Raw genomic sequence first — 8,663 nt, 5'->3', positions numbered from 1 at the left:
ACTTTTATTTTGCCATGTGCTCTTTTTAGACACACTTTATGCAGTGTACACCCCTGATGAAGCCTTGCTGTTAGGCGAAACATGTTGGGTTAAGACTTTTTTTTTTGTGGTTTTCAATTCTTTTATAGTTTCCAATATGGGCACTTAGATTTATTGGGGCAATGCAGATTTACTTGTAGGAGGAAAAGGGAGATTTCTGCAGACTGGTGGAGATGGTGGATTGATAGGAGTGTATTCTAGTTATTCATGACTGTCTATAATGTAGAAAATGAAAAGAAGTCATTCCATTGTTTTTTTTTTTTGCCATGTGCTCTTTTTAGACACACTTTATGCAGAGTACACCCCTGATGAAGCCTTGCTGTTAGGCGAAACATGTTGGTTGACTTTTTTTTTTGGTTTTCAATTATTCTTTTCTATTTTTCAATATGGGCACTTAGATTTATTGGGGCAATGCGGATTTACTTGTAAGAGGAAAAGGGAGATTTCTGCGGACCGGTGCAGATAGTGGATTGATAGGAGTGTATTCTAGTTATTCACAACTGTCTATAATGTAGAAAATGAAAGGAAGTCATATCGTTGTTTTTTGTTTTTTTTTTGCCATGTGCTCTTTTTACACATACTTTGTGCAGTGTACACCCCTGACGAAGCCTTGCTGTTAGGCGAAACATGTTGGGTTAAGACATTTTTTTTTTTGGTTCTCAATTCTCCTTTTCTATTTTTCAATATGGGCACTTAGATTTATTGGGGCAATGCGGATTTACTTGTAAGAGGAAAAGGGAGATTTCTGCGGACCGGTGCAGATAGTGGATTAATAGGAGTGTATTCTTGGTTTTTTTGAGTTTGGGCAAGGATACAGGGGCCCCATGATCCCCTATTGCCCGGGGGCCCCATGAGTTGTCAGTTCGCCCCAGGCTTGGTGAGTGGGTATTAGCTGATGTTTCTCTATTAACATTACCCATACATCAGGTAGTTTTTTTTTTGTTTAAATTCCAAAATCCACCCAATTAAAGGATAACTATGCCCAAGAGCAATGATGTAATGTATTTCAGCTTACAGTCTTTTGTTTTTGTGGCTGAAGTTGTTTACTTTTAAATGCTTTTTTTCCCTTTATTTACTACATGGAGATCTAGGCAGTAACACACTCCCTGTCCTAGGGTGAAAACGGTCCCTCGCTGCACTGTCACCCTAGGACTACAGAACATCTCTCCCTTTTTTCTTCTCCATAACATAGGGGGGTGTTCAGTAGCTCAGAGAAACTGATCAAATTAAGAACATTTTTAGCACAATACCTGTTGATCCTGCCAGAAGTACTGTGTCCCGGTCACTTCCTGTGAACTGTATGTAAGAATACCTTCTTAGCTATTGTCTGTAAACTACAAATTGCCCTGCCCGCAATGTAATGGAGATGAAGAGAAGTAGACATGTTTATAGTCCATATTAAGAGAACAGCCTATGGTGACAACCATGGCTTCCTCCATAGATACAGTGGAAGGGTGACATAGCAACCCACGGATAGTGTGTTATTTGCAGGAATACCAGGTGAAAATAAATCAAAAGAAACTTAAAAAAAACAAATGCAGCCATCGCACCAGGGACTAGTAGAATGCAATATATTACATTTTTGTTGTTGGGTATAGATACATTTTAATGTTTGGTACACTACTTTTTCTCACAATATTTGTGATTGTATTATATGAGCTTCCTATTGACTGATAACAGTAAAATACTACGGCTAACCATGTTCTCTATGTTGGCCTTAAGCTGAAACGCCAACTCACTGTATTTGCTCAGACTATTAAAATATAAAGAATGGCATAAAAAAACCCAAAACTTTATGTCCTTAAAGCGGAGTTCCAGCTGAAAAAGAAAAATGTCCGCCAATACAAAAACTGTAGCTGCTGACTTTTAAAATACAGACACTTACCTGTCCCTTGGTCCAGCAGTGTCTTCACCATTGCTGGTTTGACCGGCCATCTTCTCTCCCCAGCCCCGGCATCTTCAGTTTGGGCACCCGGCTGTGACAGCTTGCAGCCTCACAGCCGGGTGCCCACTGAATATGTTCAACGGTTTTGCACAGAACAGCCCTGATCCTACTTTTCTGGGTCCCCCACTGGCACTCTTGGCCCCTCCCCCCTGCCAACTGCCCCCATAGCATGCCCCTTGCTATGGGGGTGCACGTGCGGACTAGATCCTGAGCCGGGCTCTGTGTGCCAATAGACACACACGGCGCAGCTTGTCTCCGCCTCCTCCTCCGCCTTGTTTTGTTCTTCTAGGCTGTGATTGACAGCAGCAGGAGCCAATGGCTCCTGCAAACTACCCTGTGGAAGAAAGATCTGTATACTTACCTATTCTCAGGACACGCCAGTACAATCATGTGATTGGCTCCCCTGTGTCATACAGTGGCAGCTTCAAAGGAGAGCAGGGAGCCTCTGCAACAGATGAGCCATAGGAAGCCAGTGGGTGATGCCAGTCGTTGTTGAGCGTTCTCTTCTCTCCCCTGTGCTGGATGACACAGGAGGCTCATGTGACTGGACTGGTGCGACCTGAAAATAGGTAAGTATATCTTTCTTCCACAGGGTAGGTAGTATACATGCTAAAAGGGGGGTGGGAACAGTTTTAGGATTCACCACATTCACTAAAGCTGGCCATAGATGGATCGAATCTTGGTCGGTTCAGTAGGGAGCTGCTGAGAATCAACCCATCTACGTGCAGGCAGGGGCGGACTGACAACTCATGGGGCCCCCGGGCAAAAGGGGATCATGGGGTCCCTGTGTCCTTGCCCAAACTCAAAAAAGCCTATGAAATAGGTACCAGGGGCATCTCATGGGGCTCCCTACTGACCCCGGCCCTCGGGCAATGCCCGGGTTTCCAAATGGTCAGTCCGCCCCTGCGGGCAGGCTGGTCATACTGAAGCCAATCCATCAATCGACTTCAATACAATCAGCCTGTTGGATTTTTGTTCATGCGATCAAATGGATCGAATCTTGACTGATACAGCAGAGACTGGTGGAGATTTGATCCATCTATCGATCAACTTCAATAAATCCAGCCTTTTGGATTTTTTGCATGAGATCACTGCCGGCAGCTATAACATCCAGCAGTGATCACTGTATTCTGCCGGTGGGGAAAGCTCCCCGCCAACAGAACACAATAGCACTACGGGAGGGATTACCCCATCAACATTGACAGTGTCGATGGGGGAATTGAGCGATTTTCCTTCCTTCCACCACAGTTGCATAATCTATAAGCTAATAAAAAAGCATATAAGTGGAAAAAGTGCCAAAAAATGTAACCCAAATTAACAAAAGCTGCTAAACCTTACCCTTGAAATAAAGGTTATAGTAATAAAAATAAAAGGTAGCGCTATTTTCAAATTAAATATACAACATATATTGTGATATAAAATAAATGTGAACAAAAATGTCTCTGAGATTTTTCTTTCCATCAATTGTGAAAAACGTCCATCACCAAAAAACAATTGTGCAAATCCACCACCAACAGAAATGAATAAACTCACCAGAGCAAGTTGCCAGATAAATTATAAACTAGCAATTGCACTTGTTTGCTCTGGGAGCAATACTCTGCAGGCAGACTCCAATCAATTCACTCTCAGCTAAAGATGCAATACTCTGCAGGCAGACTCGGCGGTGACCAGATTTTCCAATCAATTCACTCTCAGCTAATGATGCAATACTCTGCAGGTCAGGGAAAGGGAAACCCAGATATCCAGACACTTATTATATACTGTATATCCTCTCAGAGGCATTTTTGTTCACATTTATTTTATATCACTAATATAAGTTGTATATTTAATTTGAAAATAGCGCTGCCTTTTATTTTTATTATAATCTATAAACTGCTTAATCTAAGGGAAAATTCCCTTGCAGAGTCAAAATCCCCTTGCAAAGTAAATAACCTAATTGCCTTTCGTAGATCAATACAATTACCTTTATTCAGATTTCAGGTTACTGTCACATCAAAGATATATTCATGCTTACTGCTTTGTGGATTGTCCCCTTTTGTCTGGTTGTAAAGGCTCAAGGTTTTTTACCGTCATGCATGCTGTGTGCAGCAGTCCAGCAGCCCCCACTAATACTTACCTTAGCCCCATTGCAATCCAGTGATGTGCACGAGAGCCTCAGCTCTCCAGGGACTCTTCCTCTTCATTGGCTGAGGCAAAAGTGGGTGCCACTGGCTTCCATTGCTGTCAACTACAGCCAGTGAGCCAATGAGGAGAGAGAGGGGGCGGGTCATGTGGTGGCTCTGTGTGTGAATGGACACAGAGTAGTGGCTCAAGAGCGAGCTTGTTGGGTACCCCATAGCAAACTGGTTGCTCTGGGGGCACTCAACAGGAGGGCGGAGAAACCGAGAAGATTAGGATCAGGGTTGCTCTGTGCAAAACCAGCTGGTAAGTATGACATGTTTATTTTTATTTGTTTTAATTTTCTTTAGCAGCACAGTGGCTAAGTGGTTAGCACTTCTACCTGGCAGTACTGGGGTTGTTGGTTCAAATCCCAACCAACACACCACCTGCCTGGAGTTTGCATGTTCTCCCTGTGCCTGTGTGGGTTTCCTCTGGGTACTCCAGTTTCCTCCCACACTCCAAAGACATGCTGGTAGGTGAATTGGCTCCTGTCTAAATTGGCCCTAGTATGTGTATGTATGAATGTGAGTTAGGGACCTTAGATTGTACACCCCTTGAGGTTTTCACAAAAGAAGTTAGCACTTCTGCCTGGCAGTACTAGGGTCATTGGTTTGAATCCCAGCCATGGCACCACCTGCCTGGAGTTTGCATGTTCTCCCTGTGCCTGTGTGGGTTTCCTCCAGTTTCCCCCCACACTCCAAAGACATGCTGGTAGGTTAATTGAATCCTGTCTAAATTGGCCCTAGTATGTGTATGTATGAATGTAAGTTAGGGACCTTAGATTGTACGCCCCTTGAAGGTTAGGGACTGATGTGAATGTACAATATATGTATGTAAAGCGCAGCGTAAAATAACAGCACTATATAAGTACCTGAAATAAATAAATATCACTTGAAGGCTTTAGTGTAAAGTTGGACTTCCCAACACTTTTCCCCAGTTCTCAGGTAAGCACCCATTGGTTTGCCTGTCACATCTTGATATATAAACCTGTTGGGTTCCTCTGTGAGTCGTGTTTGGTTTGCAGGTTCCCACCATAACCCTGAAGCACTAGAGAGACCCAATGAGCTGACAGCCATCATCATAAGGTGTCAAAATCCTGGCACTTGTCTAAATAGAAGAAGCACAAAAGTGAGAGTTCTTGAAGTTGTCAAAGGTAATTGAAAAGGTCAAGGGGGCAAGGGAAAGTGCGCATGGTATGACCTGGGATCAGATGTCAGCACAGGCGGAGAGGGATTGCATGAAGGTAGAGAGGATGTCGCCAATCTATGGAAACATTACGTTTATTTATTTATTTCAGGTACTTATATAGCGCCGTCCATTTACGCAGCACTTTACATATATATTGCACATTCACATCAGTCCCTAACCCTCAAGGGGTGTACAATCTAAGGTCCCTAACTCACATCCATACATACACATAGTAGGGACAATTTAGACAGGAGCCAATTAACCTACCAGCATGTCTTTGGTGCGTGGGAGGAAACCGGAGTACCTTGAGGAAACCCACGCAGGCACAGGGAGAATATGCAAACTCCAAGCAGGTGGTGCCATGGTTGGGATTAGAACCAACAACCCTAGTACTGCCAGGCTTAGAGAATTATAATGTAATTATGAAACACGTGATTTACTAAAGAGATACTAAGGGGCATTTGAAAAATTTCTGAACGCTGGAAAACGTAGGTTAAAAACGTCAGTTTAGCCACGTTTACCTACCGCGTTTATGTGCGTTTCTAACAGGAGACCCTCTCAAATGCCCAGAATGCACTGAAAAATAGTAAATAATTACCTATTTCAGATATTTTGGGAGAAATAGACAGAGCAGAAGCAGAGAGAGCGCTACTTTCTGATGGGTGTTGCGACTGTAGCAAAAGTGGCTCGTGAAACATGCTTGGCGCTGTGGGAGGAGCTACATAGTGCTGTAATGCCTGTATTGCCTCCGGACGCATTCTGGAGTGCACACAACATTCCTTGTGCTTTTTTCCTATGTTTTGATGAGTTCCAGTACAGTTCTGTGCAGAAATAATGCAGCACATTCTACTATTTTTTTCCTGCATGCGAAACCTGGAACTGACTGCGCTGGTGTACTAGGTCCATTTGAATACATGGAAAACGCTGTGCATGCATTTTTGATGAAGAAAAAAGGCACTTGACAGCATCTGGATATGGACCAGCCCAAAAACGCATCTAAACGCAAACGCACATAAATGCATTTACACACGGTTACAAGCATTTGGGGTTTGAAACGCCGGTAAACTCTACTCCTGAACGCAATTTTTGTGCTTTCAAAAAAACGACTGTAACCTCAACTGCTTGTAAACGACGATGTGTACATGGACACATAGGAAATCATAAAGGAACATTTAGGGGCTGCTAAAAAAAATGCACAACTGCTCCTAAACTTCAGTTTAGCAGTCGCAGTCATGAGTTTACCAGAAACCAGCCATGATGGGGAATCTACACCATGAATTAAGCAAATGTGTTGCGCTCAGGGGCAGACTGACCATTTGGAAACTCGGGCACTGCCCGAGGGCCCGATGTCAGTAGGGGGCCCCATGAGATGCCCCTGGTACCTTTTTCATAGGATTTTTTGAGTTTGGGCAAGGACACAGGGGCCCCATGATCCCCTATTGCCCGGGGGCCCCATGAGTTGTCAGTCCGCCCCTGGACTTGCGCTGTTAGAAATATTACTTCAATAAAGTACATAACTATACTTCAATAAAGTGTACAAATATAACAATAGATCATGACAGTAATAAAATGCACAATAACTCAATAGTGACAAAAATAAATATATAAAAATATGTATTAATGACAAAGTCCAACAACCATGTTGTAGAAGAATTGTGCTCAATCCGTGCCTCAAATTATTATTATTATACAGGATTTATATAGCGCCAGCACTTTGCTCAGCACTTTACAATATAACGGGAGACAATACAGCAACAATACAGTTCAATACAAGAGGGTTAGGAGGGCCTGATCCTGGGAGCTTACAATCTAAGAGCAGAAAAAGTGATTTGTGCAATCTTCACCACCGTGCATGCCACTCAGAAAAACATAAGCCTCTTACAAAAAGCTGACACCTCCGAATCAAGGTCCGACAGCGCTTTGTGAAATCTCAGATGGATGGATCAGCACTTGGAGCTTCAAAGGCAATTGGCCTTTGGTAAGATTAATATGAATCCCACTCATAACACCGCTATCGGGCGCTGGCCCAAATTTCAGAGGCAGATCAATCAGCAGACCCACATAAAAAAAAAGGAGGGGGATCGCTCATGATGCAGTATAGACAAAAATGATTATTTAAAACACAGACATATTCCTAGATTGTAAGCTCGAAAGAGCAGGGCCCTCGATCCCCTCATGTTTTGCATTGTATTGGTACTGTTCTGTCACATGTTCTGTCCCCCTTTGTAATGTACAGCGCTGAGCGAACTATTGGCGCTTTATAAATACTGTATAATAATAATAATACTCACAAGCGATTAAAATCAAGACGCATGTCAGATACTAAATATCCAACACCCCGGCGGGCGTAATGACGTCACCGCTAGGTCTCCACTCAATGTGTTTCGTCCTTTTGAAGGGATCCCTTCAGAAGAAGTCTGGAAGTGACAAAACGCATCAGAGGACGTGACGTCTGATGTAATTGGGCAAAACCGGAAGTGGCGGCGCGGCCATTTTGACTGTTTGTAAGGCAAGACTAACGTTCCAGGAAGCTGCTCAGGCTGAGTCATGGGAACTTCTTACTGATTGATACTATCCCTAATGTAAGCAATACTGTTAAATATTTTGTTACCCACTATACCTTGCTACATGGGCTTTTCTCTCTTTATATGAGGATGATGGAGTCATAAGGGCTTACCCTATACACAGCATGCTGGAGTCTGGAAAGTGACTACAACACCTGAGTATTCTCTAAGGCTTGATATTATTCTATGAGAGTAATTGTATGCATTTTTGCCCTATAGAAGTGTTCACGGAGTGTTCACTTTTTCTTTTATTCATTTATTTATATTTTTTATTTATTTAATTTTTTTTCTTTTAGTGTTTATTTATTTAATTTTTGGGTTTGGAGTGTACACTGTCACATTGATTTATTTTACACAGAGTGATCGCACGATTCACGTGTTACTCATGTTTTGAATCTGATTTTGTTTTTTTGCATGTATTTATTATAAGTATATACGTATTGGTTGTGAAAGTATATACCCATTTTATTGAGGTAATACACTATTATTATTGTTTTTTTTTTTCGAGGTATTCACCTGATCTGGATTTATGGAAATATTGAAGTTGGACACAGAAGATAGATTTTTTTGGACAAAAAATAAATTTTTTTGGGGACTTTATTTTGATATACTTATTGATTGAATATATATGGGAAAAAAAGGTTTGTAATGCTATTACCCTAATCAATGTTCCCACTGCAGACTGCTGAGGTCTGACGGCCGCAGATCATATCCACTTGCTGACCAATCAGGTACCTGGTATGTCAATGAACTTCAAGGGGTTGTAT

The sequence above is a fragment of the Staurois parvus genome, unplaced genomic scaffold (assembly GCF_062004578.1).
Source record: "Staurois parvus isolate SC_StPar_1 unplaced genomic scaffold, SC_StPar_1.0 ptg000698l, whole genome shotgun sequence".
In the NCBI taxonomy this organism is placed as follows: Eukaryota; Metazoa; Chordata; class Amphibia; order Anura; family Ranidae; genus Staurois; species Staurois parvus.
Note: the sequence above shows the minus strand (reverse complement) of the source record.